Source organism: Anabrus simplex, chromosome 1 (assembly GCF_040414725.1).
Source record: "Anabrus simplex isolate iqAnaSimp1 chromosome 1, ASM4041472v1, whole genome shotgun sequence".
NCBI lineage: Eukaryota > Metazoa > Arthropoda > Insecta > Orthoptera > Tettigoniidae > Anabrus > Anabrus simplex.
In genome coordinates, this window is record NC_090265.1 from 1,724,307,167 (window position 1) to 1,724,332,496 (window position 25,330).

Here is a 25,330-nt window from a genome sequence, read left to right on the forward strand (position 1 = left end):
GAGATGGGTACAGAACCAGGCACAACAAGGAACTGTACAGTAAAATAGAGAGCATTACAACAACTATGAGGAAGAGAAGACTAATGTTATATGGTCACATAGTCAGGATGGACAGCCAGAGACTCACTTCAAGGATCGTCAACACTGTATCTAGAGGGAAAGCAACAAATGCCAAATGGACGAATTTAGTTCGGAAAGACCTGCAATACCGGTACCTAAACATTGATCACATTTACATTTACAACCGAAAGTTCAGAAAGTTAATCAAGACATCTGGCTCTCTCCAGTCACTAACAACTAAATTACTGCGTCCAGAAGTAGGGGTGAAATGGACTCAAGAAAGAAAAGACATCCATAGCGCTAGAATGAAGGAATACTGGGCTAAGAAGAAGAAAAGAGCTCACCAGAGTTAAGAGCCACCTGGTCCATCGTAGGCCTAAACGAGGAAGAAGAAGAATATATAGTTGCCCCATTTCTCTCTGGGGTCGGGTATAAAGTAAAACAAATCTTCGTAGCGAGTTTTTACGACCGGGTGCTCTTTCTGGCGTCAATTTAATCAGAGGGGTTAATAAGATTAAATGAATGACGTGATATATTATAGTAGAAAAGGAGAGGGTGAAACCCGATGCCAGCTCATAGCCTACTCCTGTCGAATAGCACCAAGGAGTCTGCTCAAGGCTTTACGTCCCCATCCGACGGACAAATCACCATCAACAGCGTCATATGTCCTCACATCATATGAACACCGCGGATAGGTTTGGGACTAAACCCAGGCTTTTGGCCTGCATTCAAGTGATTAGAAATTGTAGACCACCACGTTTCCTATCCTGCTGGCAATGGTGAACTTTTTTTTTCGATCAGCGGAACTCAAACCGGCTAGCCACGGTGTCAGACCACACAACCTACAGAAATGTAAACAACAGCTCTGAATGCAAGAGAGGACAGGGGTTTTCTTTAGTGCAAATGAATAACATCGACAGCTTTAGTAGAACCGAAGGGACAATAATAATTCAGATTTCAAATAAAAATACATTGAATTATAAATATAAAATTAATAATGAAGAACTCAAAGTTGGCGTATGGCTTTTAGTGCCGGGAGTGCCCGAGGACATGTTCGGCTCGCCAGGTGCAGGTCTTTTGATTTGACTCCCGTATGCGACCTGCGCGTCGTGATGTGGATGAAATGATGATGAAGACGACACATACACCCAGCCCCCGTGCCAGAGAAATTAACCAATTAAGGTTAAAATTCCCGACGCTGCCGGGAATCGAACCCGGGACCCCTGTGACTAAAGACCAGCACGCTAACCATTTAGCTATGGAGCCGGACATCTTTCAAGGAACAATGGTTAATGATTCCTATAAGAAATTGGGTTTTATAACTAGAAATTCAAGAGATTTCACTAACACGTTTGTACTCACCTTATTGTTCAGTAGTATTGTCCGATCGAAACTTCAGTCATGTATAATTTGGTCTCCATGTTATAAATCGTATCGAAATCAAGTTGAAAGAGTGCAGAAACGCTTTTTATGATATTTATTATAAAAATATAAGATATTCTCTTTTAGAAATTATGTTTCATATGAATTTTTGTTGAATGAATTTAAATACAGTATGTATCGCTAGCCAAGAGGCGTGTAAAAGCTCAACAAATGTATCTCTATAAGATTGTTAATGCATTCATTGACGATGATAGTTTGCTTCACGAGTTATGCTTTAATGTTAGGAAAGGAAATTTAAGATTTCGTCAATTATTTATTACTCCAGTCTCCAAAACTGTATTTTTTAAGAACTCTCCGTTCATCAATATTTGTGAAACATACAATAACTTAATTAATAAGTATCTTATAGATCTTGACTTTGCTTATGAATATGACACTTATGTAAATATATTAAAAGAATTGTACTCGTCGAAGTGATTTGTTTATATGTATAATATTTACATGATTTGGTTACATTTTTGTATGATGTATTAACAGGTTTTTGTATATGAGATATTGTTTCATCCATTTCATGCAGAGCATTATCATCTCATTTACATAGCATTTTCATATTTTCTTCTTTTAGGTATTTCTGTGTTATTTGTGTCAAATAATTTGTAAAAGCCACCTATAATTGGAGTGTGTCTCTGTTGGTGGCAGATTTATTAAATAAATAAATAAATAACTAAATAAATAAATAAATAAATAAATAATCAGGGAAGACATCACGAAAAATCTCAAAGTCTTCAGGACCTCAGTAAATAAACACACATTTGTGGTCAAAACTAGCAGCAGGATTGGTCTGCGAATGGGCATAACGAAACAATAATAATAATAATAATAATAATAATAATAATAATAATAATAATAATAATAATAATAATAATAATAATAATTGTTCTGGGGTTACCCGTAGAACGCAGAGGTGAAAGAAGGTGCGGGCTTGAATGGATCTATCTACAATATCAAGAATTGAATTAAAATATTGTAAAAGGTTATATTTTTCTTTTAGAACTTCAAACTTAACAATCTTTCACTGAGTGAACACAATAATGTATCAGGTACAATGACAGTCTTTAAACAAGTCAAGGAAAATACCAAATTAGTGAATCCTATAGGTCCTGGGCTTCAAGCCCCTCGCTTTACAATTCTTGAGCTCCCAGCTCAAATTTACAAAAGAGCACAAATTTATTCAAGGGCAGAAATCCCCTAATTCACAGAGCACTTGCTCCCTAAATACAATATTTAGCCTTCCAGAGGCACTCTTTACAATTACAAAACTAGAAAAAGAGCTAAAAGGTGTGTTAAGGGGTGTTAAATACCCAACGTACTGGGCCTTCGTGGAATAAGAATAACAGGTTAAATTAATGGCCCGAAGACAAAATGAATGGAGGCATATACTTGCACTCCTAGATATTGAATAGAATGCTAGGGGCTTTACGTCGCACCGACACAGATAGGTCTTATGGCGACGATGGGATAGGAAAGGCCTAGGAGTTTGGAGGAAGCGGCCGTGGCCTTAATTAAGGTACAGACCCAGCATTTGCCTGGTGTGAAAATGGGAAACCACGGAAAACCATTTTCAGGGCTGCCGATAGTGGGATTCGAACCTACTATCTCCCGGATGCAAGCTCACAGCCGCGCGCCTCTACACGCACGGCCAACTCGCCCGGTACTCCTAGATATGAACACTAAAAGAAAACCTAAGGGGATCTAGGCCGATGAAACAGGGGCTATTCCCAAACTACTGAGGTGACTCGTATAGAAATTACTTTAACCCATTACAGGCAGAAAACCGTTACAAAACGAAGTCACCTCAAACGAAGATGAAGGGGAGCTCGAGAGGATACATCACTCTCTATCACCGATTTACAGTTAAAGATTTTATGAAATTTTTATATTAGCCAAAAGATGATTTACATTTTAGAAAAGTAGGTTACATAGTTAAAGATTCGGACCTTTCCCTCGGATTAAACTGCGGAGGTATCAAGAAAGAATAAAGTTATGTGGCCATTACCTTGTAGATGTTCTAGCTGCCGATGAAAGAAGCCGCCCGCCTCCTGCTTAACACACACTCAGAAAGACGACGATCAATTGGCCAAGAAACGTGAAAAGCCGCAGTTTATAAACCCTCAGGGAAAGTTCGAGATCACTCAAGACTAAACTAGCCACACTCTCTTGATTTTATTGGTTAAATTCAAAGGTAACACTCAAAATCGAACAAGAAGCCTGTGATAGGTAGAAAATTAATTACAGAAATTAGTGATTGGCTAGATTCAAAACTGGTGGAAAGAAAAAGGGAATATTGCTAAAAATAAGTGAACATCAATCAGTTACAAAACCTTAGAAATACAAAACTTTAAATTATAACTTCTTTCACTTTGCACCAGGGTGCATGATCATAGTTTTTGGTAGTGTCATCTGTGGAGAAATGTCCAAACTTCTTGACGTATAACAGACAAAACTAGGAGAAATTCAGTCAGTTTAGGAAACTTCACAATCTTACTCAATATTTTAGTGGTGACATCTTCTAATTAAAGTTCCAAGTTGGTGTAGTTTCAGTTTCACTGTATTACCAATACAGGAGTTCATTTAGGAGCTGATTTTGAATGCGCGGCGTTGAGGTGTACCTCCGGTACAACAACAACAACAACAACAACAACAATAATAATAATAATAATAATAATAATAATAATAATAATAATAATAATAATAATAATAATAATACCAAACCAAAACCCATGGCGCAACAGCCCCGAAGGGCCATGGCCGACTAAACAGCTCAGCCCGAAGGCCTGCAGATTGTGAGGTGTCATGTGGTCAACGCGACGAATCCCCTCGGCAGTTATTCTTGGCTTCCTAGACCGGCGCCGCCATCTCACCGTCAGATGGCTCCTCAATTGTATTCGCGTAGGCTGAGTGGACCTCGAACCAGCCCTTTGATCCAGGTAAAAATCCCTGACTTGGGCGGAAATCGAACCCGGGACCTCCGGGTAAGACGCAGACACGCTACCCCTACACCGCTAATAATAATAATAATAATAATAATAATAATAATAATAATAATAATGTTAATACAGGCAATCTTCTTCTTCTTCCTCTTTTTCTTCTTCTTAATCTGTTGACCCTCCAGGGTTGGCTTTTCCCTCGAACTCAGTGAGGGATCCCACCTCTACCGCCTCAAGGGCAGCATCCTGGAGTGTGAGACTCTGGGTCGGGGGATACAACTGGGGAGGAGGGCCAGTACCTCGCCCAGGTGGCCTCACCTGCTATGCTGAACAGGGGCCTTGTAGGGGATGGGAATAATGGAAGGAATAGACAAGGAAGAGGGAAGGAAGCGACCGTGGCCTTAAGTTAGGTACCATCCCGGCATTTGCGTGGAGGAGAAGTGGGAAATGCCATTGCTGGCGGGACGTAGTGTTTACAGTGCACTAAGTCATCTGGTATGGGCTAGAGCAATTTTGTTACTTTCATTGACCTGTCTCTGTCTTATCCTTGGCTTTGACAAAATGAAAGTGAGTGAGGTATGAGCGATGCTAGTAATGCCATTCCTTACGCAGCCAGTCCCTGCTTTGAATGGTGTGAAAATATCGCTCATAGGGTCAGTTGGTGCATGCATTTCAGTGGGCTTGGCAGACTAATATGTAATAGTAACTTCTGGCTCGGTGAGGAAAGCAACGGGAAACTACATCACTCCTCATTTCCCTAGTACGCCTCTTCAGTGATGCCTAGGCCATCTATGACAGCTCATGGCAGAACTGTTGAGGATCCAACCAGCCTTCGGGCTGATGACTAAACATACACAGAAGTGGGAAACCACGAAAAACTACTTCCAGGATGGCTGAGGCGGGAATCGAACCCCCCTCTACTCAGTTGACCTCCCGAGGCTGAGCAGACCCCGTTCCAGCCCTCGTACCACTTTTCAAATTTCGTGGGAGAGCCGGGAATCGAACCCGGGCCTCCGGAGGTGGCAGCTAATCACATTAACCACTATACCACAGAGGCGGACCAAATACAGGCAATAAAGTGCATCTATATTGACTCTCGGGTCGCGGTAATAATTGGTGACAGGATTCTTATTCGAAGTACCGGTAGTTAGAGGGGTTCCACAAAACTGTAATCTTGTTCGTAGTTTACATATATAGTTTACTAAAATGGCTGGGAAGTATTCAGTTGGGTGGAAATGTTTGCTAATGCCTTTGTGTAAGACCAGGGGCACTCTTGCTGCGTTACTGCATGTTGTTCACGCAGTTGGACGACCTGCGAGGTGGGTGGCCCCAGTGGCCACACTTACGTTTTGTCACGCTGGATTTCTGCATGTTTTTCACGCAGCTGGATGACAGGGACGTGGTCACACTTACATGTTTGCACGGCGTGACTTTATTAGTGTGTTGTATATTGTAAAGTAGCAAAGTATCGCCATTGCGCTGCATATGGAAGGAATTCCATTACATTGCGTTGGTTGTTCGTCGTCGTCCTCGTCGTCGTCAAAGAAAATATTGCATCCATTCTATAATAAGTGATAGGTCATCAAGTGGACAGTTTGTGCTCCTACACAATAAACTAAAAGACAACCAAAAGAATTTATTGAGTTTTAAAGAATGTCCGTGAACTCGTTTTAAATGCTTTTCTATTTGTTGAAAAATGCTATCAGCAAAAGAAACACCTCTCTCAACGCAGCGCCCGTTACTGATAACCACGCATCTCTCTTCATGACTCTGTTTTTAAATTCTTGGTCCTTTGTATCGTAAACGCACGAATACTTTTGTACCGCCAAAATTATTACAGTAATTCACTGTTTAATTCCATTTTGCAAAGTGAAAGTACAAAACGAACGCAGATGGAACACGCGTAATATTCAAACAAGAGCACAATACCGCAGCGTCTCCCTTGCGCAAGTGTGGTCAGACACTGAACGAGAAAGCACGCAAAACAAATGGACCTCAACGCATTCTCGAGAGAGCGACCTTGAAGATGCGCCTTTTCTCGAGTCTTGCGACGGGAAATCATGCTCTGTGTGGCCAGTCTCGTCCAACTTCGTGTTGTACATTTTTGACGCGAGATTTCACGCTGTGATCGCGCAAGTGTGGCAGAATGTGAACGCCCGTAATCTCATAGCCTGCTGGAGCTTCAAAGCAGTTGCAGTGAGTGTGATATGAAAATTTAAATTTTCAAAACTAAAACTGAGACGACTGGATGTCAGTATATGTATTCTCCCAACTTTGCTGTACGAGAGTGAAAGCGAGGTGGACTCGGGATATATTATTCATAAGTAGGGCTCAGAAGTTGAGGAAAAATCCTTTTTTTTTTTCTCTCTCGAGTGTCGGAAGACGAGGCCCAAAATAATATATGTTCATTCCGGGTCATTGTAGGCTAGAAAATTGTGGGTTTTATCAGTCCTTTTTTGCCTTTTTTCGCCGGCTTTTTTAATTTTTATTTTTTATTTTTTGCTAATTGGTCCTTTTTAACCTTTGATTAGGTCTTGTGTATGTTTAGTCTTCAGCCCGAAGACTGGTTGGATCCTCAACAGCTCTACCATCAACTGTCATAGATGGCGTAGGCATCACTGAAGAGGCGTACTAGGGAAATGAGGAGTGAGGTAGTTTCCCGTTGCTTTCCTCACGAAGCCAGAAGTTGCTATTACATATCAGTCTGCCAAGCCCACTGAAATGCATGCACCGAGCGACCCTATGAGCAATATTTTCACACTATTCATAGCAGGGACTGGCTGCAGAAGGAATGGCATTACTAGCATCACTCATACCTCAGTCACTTTCATTTTGTCAAAGCCAAGGTAAAGCTGAGACAGATCAATGAAAGTAACAAAATTGCTCTAGCCCATACCAGAAGACATAGTGCACTGTAAACACTAGGTCCCGCCACCAAAGGCACGATTAGGTCTTAACGGCTTTATTTCAAACCTCCCTTCATTCGACCACATTTTTACTGCCATTCTCAATTCGAATCATCATTAGTACATCCATCACCTCTTAAACATATCTTTTCTAGTAAATAGGTGTATTTGAACAATATCCGAAAAGAGAAAAAAAATTAAAAATGAAACTAGCGCTTGAAAAAGCCAGGTGTATCAAATTATGTGCAAGAAAAGTGAAATATTGAAAGGAGAATATTTTGATGTGAGTTCAAGTATGAGTGATTCAAGTATGAACCCTTAATATCTGGGGTGGCGTGCCAGATGCGACCGTGCCGCATGCGACCCGTGCCACTAGCGACCGCATAATCTGTAACCGTGCCGGATGCGACCGGCGTTGACAAACAAATTGTCATTTGATAAAGTGTGTCATCACCCAAGATAAGGTAAGCTAAACGAAGTGCAATGCCATTTCAATAAGTCCTACAAGGAGTTACTGCCCCTACTTTACATAACACTTCTGGGGGAAACTCGTTTTACAACACGAAATATGGTGATGCGTTTACGTCTTTTCCCACCGGGCGAGTTGGCCATGCGGTTAGAGGCGCGCGGCCCTGAGCTTGCATCCGGGAGATAGTGGGTTCGAATCCCACTGTCGGCAGCCCTGAAGATGGTTTTCCGTGGTTTCCCATGTTCACACCAGGCGAATGCTAGGGCTGTACTTGACCAGGGCCGCTTCCTTCCCATTCCCTGCCTAGTGCAGGTCTTTCTACCTGACTCCCTTGGGCGGCCTGCGCGTCTGGATGTGGGATTATGATAATGAAGTAGGGAGAGATGAAACCCGTTTTCGGCACGTAGTCTACTCCTCTCGAATAATACCAAGGGGTCTGCTCAATGCTTTACGTCGCCATCCGACGGCCGAATCACCATCAACAGCATCATATCCCCTCACTCCATTTGAACACTGCGAAAAGGTTTGGATTTGAATCCCGGCTTTTGGCATGCAATCTAATTATTAGAAACTGTCTACCACCAACTTCCCTACCCTGCCGGCCAACATTCTGATGGTGATTTTTTTTTTTCATCCAGGCTAAGTGTCTCAGACGGTTGAGATGCTGGTCTTCCGACTCCAACTTGGCAAGTTCGATCCTAGCTCAGTCCGGTGGTATTTGAACGTGCTCAAATACGTCAGCTTTGTGTCGGTGGATTTACTGGCACGTAAAATAAGTCCTGCGGGACTAAATTCCAGCACCTTGGCGTCTCCTTAAACCATAAAAGTAGTTACTGGGACGTAAAGCCAGCAACATTATTATATTTTTCTTTCGACCAACGGCACTCGAACCTGCTAACAATGGTGTCAGACCTTAATTTTTGAAAATACCAAGTTAGCTACTTAAAAGCAATCTGCCACTTGGTGACAGCCCTTAATGCAGATCTTTTGTAAGTGATTGATGGGTCGCATGCGGCACGATGCTTATCCGCTCGGTCCCTATTGGCACGATAATGGCCGGGTCGCATCCGGCACGGTCGCATCTGGCACGTAACCATATCTGGTGATGTGGAGAGAAGTTTCTCGATGTTTCGCAATGTGCTGTCTAAAAACCGACGATCCCTTACACCTTAAGAACCCGGCGACCACTGTTATGATATACTGCAAAGCCAATTGATGTAAGGTTTCCGCATTCCAATTTCTGTAACCCTGGTGTGGTTAAGCTAAATATGATCCCAGTTATACTCATTTCAATTTATTTATTTCTCCAGGAAGTCCATTGGGGGTTCGTTGAATTCGTTGTAGGTGAAAACAATAGTTTATTCTAAATCCTGCAACACGGAATTCCTGTTTTTAAATGATGGTAATTTCAAAATACAGTATATGCCGGTACTGTCTGAAAGAAGTATTTCACACACATATTTCACCACTGTATGTTGCATACCATGTAATATTACTGAATGTCAATAACAATAATAATTCACCATAATCATTAATAAGGGGCTGTCTGGCCGAGGCGGTAAAGGCGTGCTCGGTTCGCCCGGAAGGACGTGGGTTCGAATCGCCATCAGTAAGTCGTCATTTAAGAAAAGAGATTTCCACTTCCGGAAGTGCGTATGGCCCTGAGGTTCACTCAGCCTACACCAAAAATGAGTACCGGAAAAGGCGGCCGGGCGTAGAGCTAACCACTCTACCCCATCACGCGCCGCGGTTGACAATGGTGGAAGCCTTTACCTTCCACTCCTCCAAGGGCCTTTATGGCCTGTACGGAGGTGTCTTTGTCTTTTAATCATTAATAACGATTGCAATATGATCAAAATAAGAAAATATGAATAAAATAAAATACTTAATTGCCTCACGCTTGGGCGTAAATAGTAATCCAGTTCAAAAATATATGAATAAATAACTGAATAAATTACTAAAATAAATTAAATTAATAAAAATAATTAATAGAAATGTCCGTAGTATAAGCGTCAGAGTTCACCAAAATGGATCCCTCGAATTTTGATAGAGCATGATAATTCTCTCTCTCCCAGTTGTGTACATATAGCTGCGTACTGGTACATCTGCTTCTGACCTTACCTAACCTTCTGAAAAATGACTAAATAGGTAGGAACTGCACTTAGGTGCATCAATAACTCCACTGATTCTAAAACAACTGGCTATATTCTGAATAACATCCGTGCATGAGCACCTCATCAACACACCAAAATATGCATAAAACACACACAAAATACCGCTGGAAGACTCCATATTTACAATAACAACAACAGTGGGAAACAAAAGCAAGGACCAAGTTGCCATTTGCAGTTAGTCTGTTGAACAATGCACATATATGTAGATAAGTAGGTATGATGGATGGTTCTAGCGCCTCCACCTCCACCGGCTCCCAGGGGCCCGCTCCTCCGCCGCTACCCGAGGGGCCATCCGAGGGGCCCGCTCCTCCTCCGCCACCCGAAGGGCCTTCCCAGGGGCCCGCTTCTCCTCCCGCGGGAAATTTGAATTTGTAAACAAAGCCACGTGCTTTTTGACAGTTGTCATCGACAACAACGCATCGATATCCTCACTGCTGTCATCTTGACGGGCCTAAACCTCAGTGGTGCCAACTAAACCTTACTAGCGCGAGATTTGAATGGGTAAACAAAGCCACGTGCTTTTTTGACAGCCACGTGCTTTTTGACAGCTGTCATCGACAACAACGCATCGCTAACCTCAGTGCTGCCATCTTGACGGGCCTAAACCTTAGTGATGCCAACTTAACCTGACTAGCGCGAGATTTGAATCGGTAAACAATGCCACGTGCTTTTTTGACAGCTGTCATCCTCCATCTTTAATCAAGAGAGCACCGTGCTGCCCTCTTTAGCTACATATCTTTGAAATGTGGTGGCGGATAATTTGAAAAATGCTTTTTGACTAGCTGCCATCTTTAATCAACGGAGCACCGTGCTGCCCTCTTTAGCCACTTACCTTTGAAATGTGGTGGCGGACAATTTGAAAAATTATATTTGACAAGCTGCCATCTTTAATCAACAGAGCATCATGCTGCAATATTTAGCTACATACCTTTGAAATGTGGTGGCGGACAATTTGAAAAATGCTTTTTGACAGCAGCCATCTTTAATCAACAGAGCACCGTGCTGCCCTCTTTAGGTACATACCTTTGAAATGTGGAGGCAGATAATTTGAACAATTATTTTTGACAAGCTGCCATCTTTAATCAACAGAACACCGCGCTGCCCTCTTTAGCTACATATCTTTGAAATGTGGTGGCGGATAATTTGAAAAATTCTTTTTGACAAGCTGCCATCTTTAATCCACAGAGCACCGTGCTGCCCTCTTTAGCCACTTACCTTTGAAATGTGGTGGCGGACAATTTGAAAAATTATATTTGACAAGCTGCCATCTTTAATCAACAGAGCATCATGCTGCAATATTTAGCTACATACCTTTGAAATGTGGTGGCGGACAATTTGAAAAATGCTTTTTGACAAGCTGCCATCTTTAATCAACAGAGCACCGTGCTGCTATCTTTATCGTAGTAGTGGGCAATTTCTACGTCACAGCTGTCATCTACCATCTTGTATCGCAAACCTCAGTGCTGCACTCTTTAACTACTTACCTTTGAAATCTGGTGGCGGCAAATTCCACGTGCTCTTGTTTGGAAACAAATACACGTGCTTTTTGACAGCTGTCATCCGCCATCTTTAATCAACAGAGCACCGTGCTGCTATCTTGCGGGCAATTCCGGCAGCTGTCATCCGCCATCTTTAATCAAGAGAGCACCGTGCTGCTATCTTTATCGTGGCAGCGGGCAATTCCGTCAGCTATCATCCGCCATCTTGCATCGCAAACCTCAGTGCTGCTATCTTTAGCTACTACTTTTGAAATATGGTGGCGGATAATTTAAGAAATTCTACAGCAGTCATTTCACGACGCTAATTGCACAAGATGGCGGCTATACATGACTCCTGAAGGGTGCTTACGCAAGATGGTGGCTGCAAGATGGCTGCTATACATAGGTTCTTATGAGACTCCCTTGGGATGTTTGCGCAAGATGGCGGCTATACATGGTTCCTTATGAGACGCCTTAAGGTTGCTTGCGCAAGATGGCGGCTGCTCTTATGAGACGGCTTAAGGGTGCTTGCACAAGATGGCTTCAGACTCCCTAAGAATGCGTGCGCAAGATGGCGGACACAAGATGGCGGCTATACACAGCTCATTATGAGACGCCTTAAGGGTGCTTGCGCAAGATGGCTGCTGCTCTTATCAAGAAAGCTAGCTTAGAGTCTAACGTGCCGTGCCGGTTCGATTCAGTAAATTTGGGCCTTAAATGCATAATGTTAAATATCTCGAAAACGGTGCATCGTAGAGCAAAACGGACAAAATTTTTCTGCCTATTACATAGGTTCGCATTATCAGGAACATGATAGCATAAGAAAAACATAGTCTAATGATGAGATCAACGGTTCGGTTCCTACTTAGGCCCTTTGGCATTTGCTCTGTTTTAGCTTGTATTGAAGCAAGTTTTTGTAACATGATTAGGTCTAGCTATGGTAGAGAGTATAACGTGCCGTGTTGGTTCGATTCATTAAATTTGGGGCTTAAATGCATAATGTTAAATATCTTGAAAACGGTGCATCGTAGAGCAAAACGGACAAAATTTTTCTGCCTATTACGTAGGTTCGCAGTATCAGGAACATGATAGCATAAGAAAAAGTAGTTTAATGATGAGATCAACGGTTCGGTTCCTACTTAGGCCCTTTGGCATTGACGGCTATCTAATTCGACAAGATGGCGGCTGCTCTTATGAGACAGCTTAAGGGTGCTTGCACACGATGGCTGCTTCTAATTATGAGACTCCCTAGGGATGCTTGCGCAAGATGGTGGACATAAAATGGTGGCTATGAGACGGCTTAAGAGCGCTTGTACAAGATGGCTGCTATGCATAGGCTCTTATGAGACTCCCTAGGGGTGCTTAAGCAAGATAGCAGCGACAAGATGGTGACTATACACAGCTCCTTATAATACGGCCTAGGGGTGCTTGCACAAGATGGTGGCTGCTCTTATGAAGAAAGCTAGCTTAGATGCTACTGCGCAAGATGGCGGCTGCTGTTATGCATGCGGTGGAGGGCAATTTGAAATTCCACATGCTCTTGTTTGTAAAATTCTACGTGTTTTTTTACAGCTCTCATCTTTAATCAAGAGAGCATCGTGCTGGTATCTTTACAGCACTAAACCTCATACCTTTGAAATGCGGCGGGTAATTTGAAAAATTCTACGTGCTTTTTTGACTGCAGCTATCTTTGTATCGTAAAGGCATGAATACTTCTGTACCACCAAAATTATTACGGTAATTCGCTGTTTAATTCCATTTTGCAAAGTGAAAGTACAAAACGAACGCAGATGGAACACACGCAATATTCAAACAAGAACACAATTTTGCAGCGTCTTCTTCCCGGGAGTGTGGCCAGTCACTGAACGGAAAATACGCAAACCAAATAGACCTCGGTTCGTTCTCGAGAGGGCGACCTTGAAGGCGCGTCTTGTCTCGTGCCACGCGGCGAGAAATCACGCTGTGCGTGGGCGGTTCCGTCCAATTTGTGTTGTGCACTTTAGACGCGAGATTTCACGCGGTAACGCAGCGTGAAATCACGCCAGTGTGATCCTAGACTTAATGGCAGAATGTGAACTACGGAAATCGAATATCCGGGAGCTTGAAAACAGGTTGTGAGTATGATATCAAAATGTTATTTTTCAGAACTACTGTAAACTAAAACGACTGGATGTTAGTATTTATGTATTCTCCCAACTTTGCTGTACGAGAGTGAAATAATAATAATAATAATAATAATAATAATAATAATAATAATAACACCGTTGTTACGTTATGTTCTGCGTTGGTTTTTCGTCGTCGTCGTTGTCGTCTGTCAAAGAAAATATTGGATCCATCCTATAATAAGTGACAGGTCATCAAGTGGACAATTTGTGTTCCTACACAATAAACTACAAGACAACCAGGATACATTTTTTGAATACTAAAGAATGTCCGTGACTTCATTTGAAATGTTTTTCTGTTTGTTAAAAAATGCTATCAGTAAAAGAAACAAGTGAGTCTTAAGTTGATAATGGACTATAACAGGAGAAGAAACAGTGATATGGTGATAACATTTGTAGATTTCAAGAAAGCTTATGATTGCATCCATAGAGAATCTCTGTTTAAAATTTTAAGACACCTTGGACTACACCCCAAATTAATAAACATGATAAAATTGACTCTCACCAACACCAAATCAAAAGTAAAGTTTAGGGGTGAAACATCAGAGACATTTGAAATTAAAACTGGACTACGGCAGGGAGATGGGCTCTCACCACTATTATTTAATTGTGCTCTAGAAATGGTAATGAGGGAATGGTTTAGGAAATGTCCCCCCAAAATAAAGATTGGCCGAAAAATCAAAACAAATTGCCTGGGTTTTGCTGACGATTTAGCATTACTAGCAGTGAACATAAAAGAAGCAAAAACCCAGATATCAGAACTTCAAAACATTGCAAATAAAATTGGCCTCAAAATATCATTTGAAAAAACAGAAATTATGCCCCAAAAACCAACACAGCTAAACGAAGTTACCATAAATGGTAATAAAATCCAAATAGTAACTCAATTTAAATATCTTGGAGACGTAATAACACATAACCTAAATTAAAAAAATCTCAATCCAAATTAGGACAAATAGATTAGCTAAAGCACAAAAATTAACATGGGATATCTACAAAAAGAAATGTCTATCAATAAATACAAAAATAAAACACTACAAGACAGTTATAAAACCGGAAGCTACATACCTCGTATGCAGCTGAAACACTCTTGTACCTGAATAAACAATCAAAGACTGACAGACTTCAGAAAATTGAAAGGAGGATTGGAAGGACCTGCATAAACAAAAAATACCAGAAAGATGGACAGTGGCGGTTAATACCTAACAAAGTCGTGTACAAAGAGCTAGAACCCATTACAGATACTATGCATAAGAGGAGACTGGGATTCTTTGGTCATATCATGAGGATGCAGGATTCGAGACTTCTAAAACAACTAGTACAACACAATCTCGTCTCAAAAAATACCACAACAGGATGTAAATGGATCAGAGAAGTAAGAGAGGATCTGAAGGAAATAGGCCTTACAACAGAAGACACCACAAATAAGATAAAATTGAATACAAAACTCAAGAATACAAACCTCCGCTTTACCCTTACACAAAACAAACCTACAACACGCACATTTTCAACTGAGGAAAGGGCACGAAGATCGGAGCGTCTGAAGAAGTACTGGGAGGACCGCAAAGCCCGAACAATCCCTTCAAAGAGACTGACTAAAGTGATCCTATGTGGTCATAAAAGAAGAAGAAGAAAAGAAACACAAGGGAATATATTGCTGCGGAAGAAAAACGAACGCAGATGGACCGTGCGCAGTATTCAAACAAGAACACAACACCGCAGCGTCTTTTTCCCCGCAAGTGTGGCCACGCACCGAATGAGAAAACACACAAATAAAATGGACCTCGGACCATTCTGCAGCGGGTGATCTTGAAGACGCGCCTAATCTCTTGTCCCGCGGCGGGAAATCACGCTGTGTGTGGCCGGTCCTGTCCAAGTTTGTGCTCTCCATGTTTGACGCGAGATTCCACGCTGCGTTACAGTGTGGCCCCAGCCTTACATGTAGCGTCCTCTAGCGCTTGAACTCCGAGAAACACTATAGTGTAACACGTAATGATATCTATCGTACGACACTAGATTAATGGTTTCACAGTTAGAAAAAATATATAAAATTACGAATCGATATCAATAATTCGCAATAAATTCAATAAGTAACCAAACTGCAGCAAAACAAATGCAGTCCCATTTTCATTTGTGATATAAACTCACCGGACAAAAAATTAGTCACTCCTGGAGAAATCATTTGTTCTTGATTGTGATTGATGCGGTAAAGCAGAACGTGACTTGAAATGTGATACGTGGTATCCAATGGGGATTAGTCAATAGGCTTGAAGATCTGGAATTTGCTGACGATTTGTTTCTCCTGACTGAGGCACATGGCGAAATGCAAGCAAAGCTCGAAGATTTGGTAGAGGAAGGGAAAAAGGTGGGACTAATGATCAACTCAAAGAATACCAAGGCCCCACGGATTAACACCAACTAATCAGACCCATCTGTCTTCAATGGTGAATCTATCGAGGATGCGGATAGCTTCACTTAATTGGGCAGTGTAGTTGCGAAAGATGGGGGAGCTGCACAATATGTCTTGCAGCGCATTCAGAAAGCAAATGGTTCCGTTGTTTGGCTGTATCCGGTGTGGAAGAACAAGAGAATATCTATCAGGACCAAACTCCGCATCTTCCGAAGTAAGGTCAAGTCTGTTCTAATAATTGAGTCCGAGACTTGGAAAGTGACTGGTGTAATTACATCAAACTTGCAGAACTTTGTTAACCGCTGTCTGCGAAGGATTCTTAACATCTACTGGCCGTAAGTATCTCCAACCATGAACTCTGTAGTAGGACGGGAGAGAATGAGATGGACGTACAGATAAAACAACGGAAATGGAGACGGATCGTGCATACAATAAGGAAGGGGAACGAAGAAATTGAGAGAGAGGCGCTGGACTGGAACCCGCAGGATAAAAGGAAGAGAGGGAGACCCAAGAAAACGTGGCGAAGATCTGTTCACACGGAAGCGATGGAAGAAAGCAAGACCTGGTGTGAGGTAAAGTGGCTGGCTGTCAACAGGACCAGATGGAGATGCTTTGGCTTTGTTGAGTGAGTGAGTGAGTGAGTGAGTAGAAATCATTACAAGCATCATTTAATACCGTGTAACTCCGCCTCTGGACTTCATAACCGCCTGGATTCAGTTAGGAAGTGAGTCCGCAAGGTTGTGCAGATTCGTCGCATCCAGGTTTAGCCATCCGGTGAATTCCACCAAATTGCGGGGATGATTTACCCGCGGTTCCAACATGTCCCACAAAGTTTCAATGGGGTTCAAGTCAGTTGATTTTGCAGGCCAATCGTTATGCAGTAGGGTGTGGGGAGTGTTTATTAAACCAGTCACATACACATCCAGCCCGATGAACTTTCCTGTTGTCATCTGGAAAAAATCTGGGTATCAATAGCATACTCATCATGTAGGTGTTGACGGAAAGGCAACAGCTGATCACCCAGAATGTTTAAATAAACATGCTGGTTCATGTCGGTGATCACCTCAATGAGCGGGCCCGATCTATGATGCGAAGAACACCCCCAAAACATCATAGACCCACCTCCGGCTGGAGCCTGAGCTTCCACACATCCAGGATGTAATGCTTCATTTGGCCTTCGTTGCTCTCGACGACGTTCGTTATTGGAATGCAGGCAAAAGCGTGATTCGTCAGACCACATTACGTTCCGCCAGTCAGCTACAGTCCACGTTCGATGATTTCCAGCTCATTGAAAACGCGCAGCTTATGTGCCTATGTGAGCAATGGCCTCTTGTGAAGTGACCGACTCCATATGTTCATTGCATGCAGTTCACGTCGCTATGTTCTCTCGCTAACAGGTTGGGATGGACCTTCATTCACTGACTGCAGCAATTCATGTCGGGTTTGGAAGCGATTTTGATTCCGCTCCCTCCCAGCCAGGATCTTTTTGCGACTACAGTTCTGACGTCATGTTTTGTAGCCACGTGTAGTTCACCGCTGCTTGTAGACACATTGAATAGTCCCCTGCGAAACACCAACAAATCCAGCAACTTCACGCGCTGTATGACCATGGGCACGGCCAAACACGATTGCACCTTTCTGCCACTCTGTCACATCCTTACATCTATCCATGTTGACGTACAAGTGACCGCTTGAAACATCAGTGTCTCACTGATCGCTACTGTCTTATGCTTACGTAGAGGCAGTGCGCGTGAGGTTGAGCACCAGGCTCAGTCCCTGCGACATCTGTGCATGCGATTAATATTTTGTCCGGTTAGCTAACTTTGTTGATACAATATTATATTCTATTACCACAACAGATCGTGTGTATTATTCCATTACCTCGAAACATGAACAACATGATACATTGCGGTTAACTGTTAGTGAATTATAATGATTACAACCATTTTTACCAGTTAACGTTCAGAAGAAGAAAAAGAAGAATCTGGTATTGTTCATAGCGTGGAAGTGCCTTACTTACTTACAACGCGCAATACTAAGGTTCGATCCCAATTTTCATCTCGATATCCACCGGCCAAAAACACAATGATGATACAGAAGTGGAAGGAGATGCATACACTTACCTGCAACATGGGCGTCTCCTCGACGTCGGTGTTCACATCCTCAGAACTGCGACTAAACCGGCGTCGTTTAGAGCGCTCAGGAGTAGTGAGGCAGGGCTCCTAGAACATAACATTCACTGGTGTAGAAATCACATCCGACATTTCGAGGAATCAAAGTGGTACCTCTGCAGAAAAAGGGCGTGAATACAATTAGTTCCCACAGCGCTTTTATTTTGGGGACCTGCCATCTCGCACAGTGTATTTATATTGTTTCTGTTGCTGTGGTTACTCAGAGTAAATAATGACCACCCACATTTTGTAAGTTCTGAGATAAAAAGGAATGAATATTCGCAAAATATTTAGTGCTAAAATGTTTAATCATTGAAACATCTTAATCAATACAATGCTACATGTACTATCCGCTAAACTTTTAGTGACACTTCCGCTCTCTAGTGCTGAATCGATAGACCTCGGTTATCTTCGAGTTACGGATAGGACACCTATGACATCGAAAATGAATCGATTATCCATCGCCGTAAGATATTTGGCGGTGTAATCGCAAAACTTCCAATACTATCGTTATTTTTACAACAAAGCAAAGAAATATATGTGAAAATGAACTTTTGAAACCTATTGCAATGGCTGAAGAAAATCCAAGTACATCACATGAATACCTTACAACTCCTACTTGGGAAAGTCACGGTGAGGGCAGACAAATAATAGCAGACGTAGAAAACTGCTGTGATGCAGAAAAAAGAAAATAAACAGTTACTCTTCCCTTTCAGTACGGTAAGTTGATTGAATGACCTACTGTATATACGGGAAAATCTGTTTCCACAATTAAGAGAATTGAAACATTACCCGCCTCTCTACGCAGCCCTAGTAAAAAGAGGTAGGCCACTCCATTTCATTATAATTATTATTATTATGGATAATAAAAACAAATGTCACAACAAGACACGATATATACATGTGTGCGTGTGTGATGCAATTGTTCGCTTTAGATCATAAAGGTTTGGAAAAATCATATCGATCACACTACCGATGCAATTCAGATTTCAATTCCATTCAGCTGGCAGTTCTACTGGAAGAGATGAGTTCTCACCTTGCCCCTCACCCCCGTAAAACGAAGTGTCACTAAAAGTTTCGTGGATTGTAATATTTCTTTATAACATCCTGGAGGAAAAAAATGCATACAGAACCAGCATTATACGTAATGATAGTATATTAAATACTGAATGTACCTACCTATTTGAGGTATATAATTGTTTAGAAGCAATATTGATAAAAGTAGTGAACTGACAAAATAAGGAAACATCTAAGTTTCTGAAGTTCTGGTTGAAATGGTTCATTTACCGCCCTAAGAAAGGAAGAACAATGCCGAATGTAGACTATTATGTTTAATAAACTGAACCTAAGAGAATAAATAATAATTGTATTGCGTCTACGTCCCACTAACTACTCGTACGGTTTTCGAATACGCTGAGTGCCGAAATTTTATCTCGCAGGAATTTTTAACATACCGATTAAAAACCGTCACTGACACGATGATTACATATTTGAGCACCTTCACTTACCATCGGACTGAGCCCACCAACTTGAGCTCAGGAGGCCAAGACTCTACCGCCTAGCCTGGCATGTTAATGAGATTACCGTAGGTTTTTTAAAGTTCACTTGATGCAATTTACCCAGTTGTTTTTAAGAAAATAAGCTACATAGAAGTACCAATATATAAAAAAGTGTTATATTATTATTATTATTATTATTATTATTATTATTATTATTATTATTATTATTATTATTATTATTATTATTATTATTATTATTATTGGGGGCTGCTTGGCCGAGGCGGTAAAGGCGTGCTCGGTTCGCCCTGAAGAACGTGGGTTCGAATCACCGCCAGGAAGTTGTAAAATTTAAGAATTTAAGAAACGACATTTCCACTTCCGGAGGTGCACATGGCCCTGAGGTTCACTCAGCCTACACCAAAAATGAGTACCAGGTTAATTCCTGGAGGCAAAGGCGGCCGGACGTAGAGCTAACCACTCTACCCCATCAAGTGCCGAGGTTATGACCTGTACGGAGATGACTTTGCTTTGCTTTTGCTTTTATTATTATTATTATTATTATTATTATTATTATTATTATTATTATTATTATTATTATTATTATTATTATTACTGGAGTCTCCGTGGCTCAGGCGGCAGCGCTTCGGCCTCTCACCGCTGGGTTCCATGGTTCAAATCCCGTTCACTCCATGTGAGATTTGTGCTGGACAAAGCGGAAGCCGAACAGGTTTTTCTCCGGGTACTCAGGTTTTCTCTGACATCTTTCATTCAAGCAACACTCTCCAGTATCATTTCATTTCATCTGTCAGTCATTAAGCACTGCCCCAGAGGAGTGCGACAGGCCTCGGCAACCGACACAATTCCTATCCTCGCCGCTTCATTCATTGCATCCCTGACCAGGTCAAATGACTGTAAAACAGGCTGTAGGTTATTATTATTAGCGCCAGGGGCGCTTAACTTTGGAGCGTGGGTTGGCGACCACGGGGCCCTTAGCTGAGTCCTAGCATTGCTTCCACTTACTTGTGCCAGGCTCCTCACTTTCGCCTATCCTATCCGACCTCCCTTGGTCAACTCTTGTTCTTTTTAGACCCCGCCGGTATTATATATGGAGGCCTAGAGAGTCTTTCATTTTCACGCCCTTCTTGGCCCTTGTCTTCCTTTGGCCGATACCTTCATTTTTCGAAGTCTCGGAACCCTTCCATTTCTTCTCTTCGATTAGTGATATATAGAGGATGGTTGCCTAGTTGTACTTCCTCTTAAAACAATAATCAACCGGGCGAGTTGGCCGTGCGTGTAGAGGCGGCTGTGAGCTTGCATCCGGGACATAGTAGGTTCGAATCCTACTATCGGCAGCCCTGAAAATGGTTTTCCGTGGTTTCCCATTTTCACACCAGGCAAATGCTGGGGCTGTACCTTAATTAAGGCCACGGCCGCTTCCTTCCAACTCCTAGGCCTTTCCTATCCCATCGTCGCCATAAGACCTATCTGTGTCGGTGTGACGTAAAGCCCCTAGCAAAAAAAAAAAAGTAGTAGTAGTAGTAGTATAACTCCGCCTGGTGGCCATGATCGTTAAGTCTATATGGTCTGATATCGTCGTTAACTAGTTCGACTCCCGGTGGTCGAAACAACGTTCACTGACAGATTGTTAGTCGGCAGGATAGGGGATGTGGTGATATATAATTTCTAACCATTAGATTGCGTGCCAAAAGCCTGGATTAAATTCCAAACCTCTCCGCAGAGCTCATATGGAGTGAGGGCATATGCCGCTGTTGATGGTGATTCGTCCGTCGGATGGAGACGTTAAGCGTTCAGCAGATACCTCGGTGCTGTTCGATAGGAATAGACTATGTGCCGGTAACGGCTTTCACCCTCTCCCTTATTACTATCGTATATCGCGTCATTTATTTCATCTCATTAACTCCTCTGACGAGGTCATGAGGTTGATGTCAGAAAGGGCATTCGGTCGTAAAAACTGACTACGAAGATTCATCTCACTTCATACCCGATCCCGTAGAGAGTGTGCTTCTTTCCTCAGTGATATCTCAGTCCGGCTCCATGGCTAAATGATTAGCGTGTTGGCCTTTGGTCACAGGGGTCCCTTGCTGTTCACCCTGACTACGATGTCACTCAATATACCATAAAACTTGTCAACTTCATCCTCATCTGCATCCTCACATGGTGAATACACTGAGACAATCCTCGTCCTAATTCCTCCAACTGCCAAATCTACCCACATCATTCGCTGATTTACGTGCCTAACAGAAACTATGTTGCATGCAATAGTATTCCTGATGAACAACCCTACCCCACACTCTGCCCTTCCCTTTTTAACACTCGTCAAGTACACTTTACAATATCCTATCTCTTCCTTCTTATCTCTCCTTACCCTAATATTTTATTATTTACTCCTAGCATATTAGGATGCAACCTCTTTTCTGATTCAGCCAGTTCTACTTTCTTTCTTCCAAAAGCCCCATTAACACTGATAGCTCCCCATCGAATTCCACTTCATTCGACAAGTTGTTTCCAGGGAGTCCCTCGCCTGTCAAACGGGAGTGGAGTTCCGTTATACCCACAAGTCCGAGGCTTGCTTAAAACGTTCTGAACCGGGAGAGTTGACTGTGCGGTTAGGGGCGCGCAGGTGTGAGCTTGCATCCGGGAGATAGTGGGTTCGAATCCCACTGTCGGCAGCCCTGAATGTGGTTTTCCATTGTTTCCCACTTTCACGCCAGGCTGTAGCTTAATTAAGGCCACGGCCGCTTCCTTCCCATTCCTAGGCCTCTCCTGCCCCATCGTCGCCATAAGACCTATCTGTGTCGGTGCAACGTACAGCAAACAGGAAAAAAAGTTCTGAGCACGCTCGGTGAAAATTCTGTGAAGCGGGATGCTTCCCTTACCTCACGTACGGTAGTCCAAGTGAGGATCTCTCCTCTAACGGATTAGGAACCATCGGTGGATTGTACAGTCCTAACCGCCGAGCACAAGGGAGAGCCAAAACTCAGAATATGTCCGAGATGCCCACTCCCATTCCATAGCAACTGGTATCCCGACTCTCAGGACCACTTACTTGGCCACTCAACCGTTGCCCATGGTTCACGAACTAGGACGTGACTACAGTAACTCTCACAATGAACCATTCAGCGCGCTAGTCTAATCTAATTCATTCCTGGCCCTAGCTAATTGAAGTAGACACAGAAAAGTTGAAAGTTGTGTATAGTTACCAACAGCGCGCTAGTCTAACCTAATTAATTCCTGGTACAGAGCTCGATAGCTGCAGTCACTTCTTAAGTGCGGCCAGTAGGCCTATCTAGTATTTGGGAGATAGTGGGTTCGAACCCCACTGTCGGCAACCCTGAAGATGGTTTTCCGTGGTTTCCCGTATTCACACCAGGCAAATGTTGGGGCCACGGCCGCTCCATTTCCACTGCTAGCCCTTTTCCGTGCAACCGCCGCCCTATGTCGGTACGACGTAAAGTAACTTTTAAAAAAAATCTTGGCTGTAGCTAATTGAAGTAGACTGAGAGTTTCTAAGTTAGAGGTTGTAAGTTAACTATTGTTTCCAACACCACGCTGGCCGTAGCTAATTGAAGTAGGCACAGCGGGGTTGTAAGTTAACTATTGTTACCAACACCGCGCTAGTCTACACTAATTAATTCCTGGCCGTAGCTAATTGAAGTAGGCACAGAGAGGTTGTAAGTTAACTATCGTTACCAACACCGCGCTAATCTAACCTAATGAATTCCTGGCCGTAGCTGAGTTAGGCACAAAGAAGTTGTAAGTTGCGTTTAGTTACCAAGAGAGCACTAGTCTTATCTAATTAGTTCCCACCGAGCTCGATAGCTGCAGTCGCTTAAGTGCGGTCAGTATCCAGTAGATAGTAGGTTCGTACCCCACTGTCGGCAGCCCTGAAAATGGTTTTCCGTGGTTTCCCATTTTCACACCAGGCAAATGCTGGAACTGTACCTTAAAGCCACGGCCGCTTCCTTCCCACTCCTAGACCTGTCCTATCGTCGCCGTAAGACCTATCTGTGTCGGTGCGGCGTAAAGCAACTAGCAAAAAAAAAAAAAAATAAAAATAAAAAAAAAAAAAAATAAAAAAAAAAGAACTTCCTGGCCGTGGGTAAACCTAATTGAAGTAGACACAGAGTGGTTGTAAGTTTGAAATGAAATTAAATGAAATGGTGTATGGCTTTTAGTGCCGGGAGTGTCCGAGGACAAGTTCGGCTCGCCAGGTGCAGGTCTTTCGATTTGACACCCGTAGGCGACCTGAGCGTCGTGATGAGGATGAAATGATGATGAAGACGACACATACACCCAGCCCCTGTGCCAGCGAAATTAACAATGATAGTTAAAATTCCCGGCCCTGCCGGAAAACGAACCCGGGACCCCTGTGACCAAAGGCCAGCACGCTAACCATTTAGCCATGGACGTTGTAAGTTTTGTATCGTTACGAACAGCGCACTGGTATAATCTAATTAATTCAAGGCCGAAGGTATTTGAAGTTGACTCAGAGAGGTTGTAAGTTGACTATTGTGAATAACAGCGTGCTTGTCTAAGCTAATGAATTGTGAATTCAGCGCGCGAACCTCTAGTACAGTGTCTCAACTAGAGAAGTTCTCCGGTGAAATAGAGCAAGGCATCGGTTTGCAGCTGTCTGTAGAAACAGATGCACAGCGAAAGTCGTGTAACCAGTCTTCTGGCTTGTAATAACAACATTAGGGTGAGACGACACCAAGCTATGTCATTCAACTGACTTGAAGACCCACCTCACTCTGCAGGGTAGCTCTGTCCAGGGGCGTAGCCAAGGGGGTTTAGTAGGGGTTAGAACCCCCACCACCTCCCCCATGGAATTTTTACCAAAAAATGAACAGAAACTGACAAACAAGTGAAAATCGACTCAGCGGGTACCATTCGCCGTAAAACTATTCATCTTGATCATATTGTTCTTGTTGTGTATTTTAATGTAAGATTATGTAGTGTACCGGTGCTGCAACTGAATATCAACATAATTTACTTGCATAGTGTCGTTATAATGACACTCATGTATGCGCGCACCACACACGCACAAACACCTTCATTATATTCTTACATCATTTGTAACTACAAACCCCCCCCCCCCCTTCTATTGGTCGATCCTGGCCACACGACTGGTTCTGTCAGACCTCGTGAGTTACGAGGACATGGGATTACCAGAAAATGAGGGAAAGAGTGTATCGCTCAATATATTGATAGACGCAATTTATAACAATTTCTGTATTGCCTATTACTAGCTGCATTATACGATTAAAGAGTGTTGTAGAGATTATCAGTTTTTTAATACCGTATGTGACTTACGTAAGTGATTATTTTATTTTCCTTTACCGCTCACTAAAAGCAGGGGTGTAACGTTAGGGCCTGCAATGTAGGGGCCCCAACGACTGAAAATCCACAGCCTGTTTCCACTCATTCGACCGTGTCAGGAAAGGAAAGAATAAAGCCTCCATCTGGGGCGAGGATAGGAAATGTGCCGGCTGTCGCACTCCTCTGGGGCAATGATTAATGACTGACAGATGAAATGAAATGAAATGATATTGGACAGTGTTGCTGGAATGAAACATGACAGGGAAAACCGCAGTAACCGGAGAAAAACCT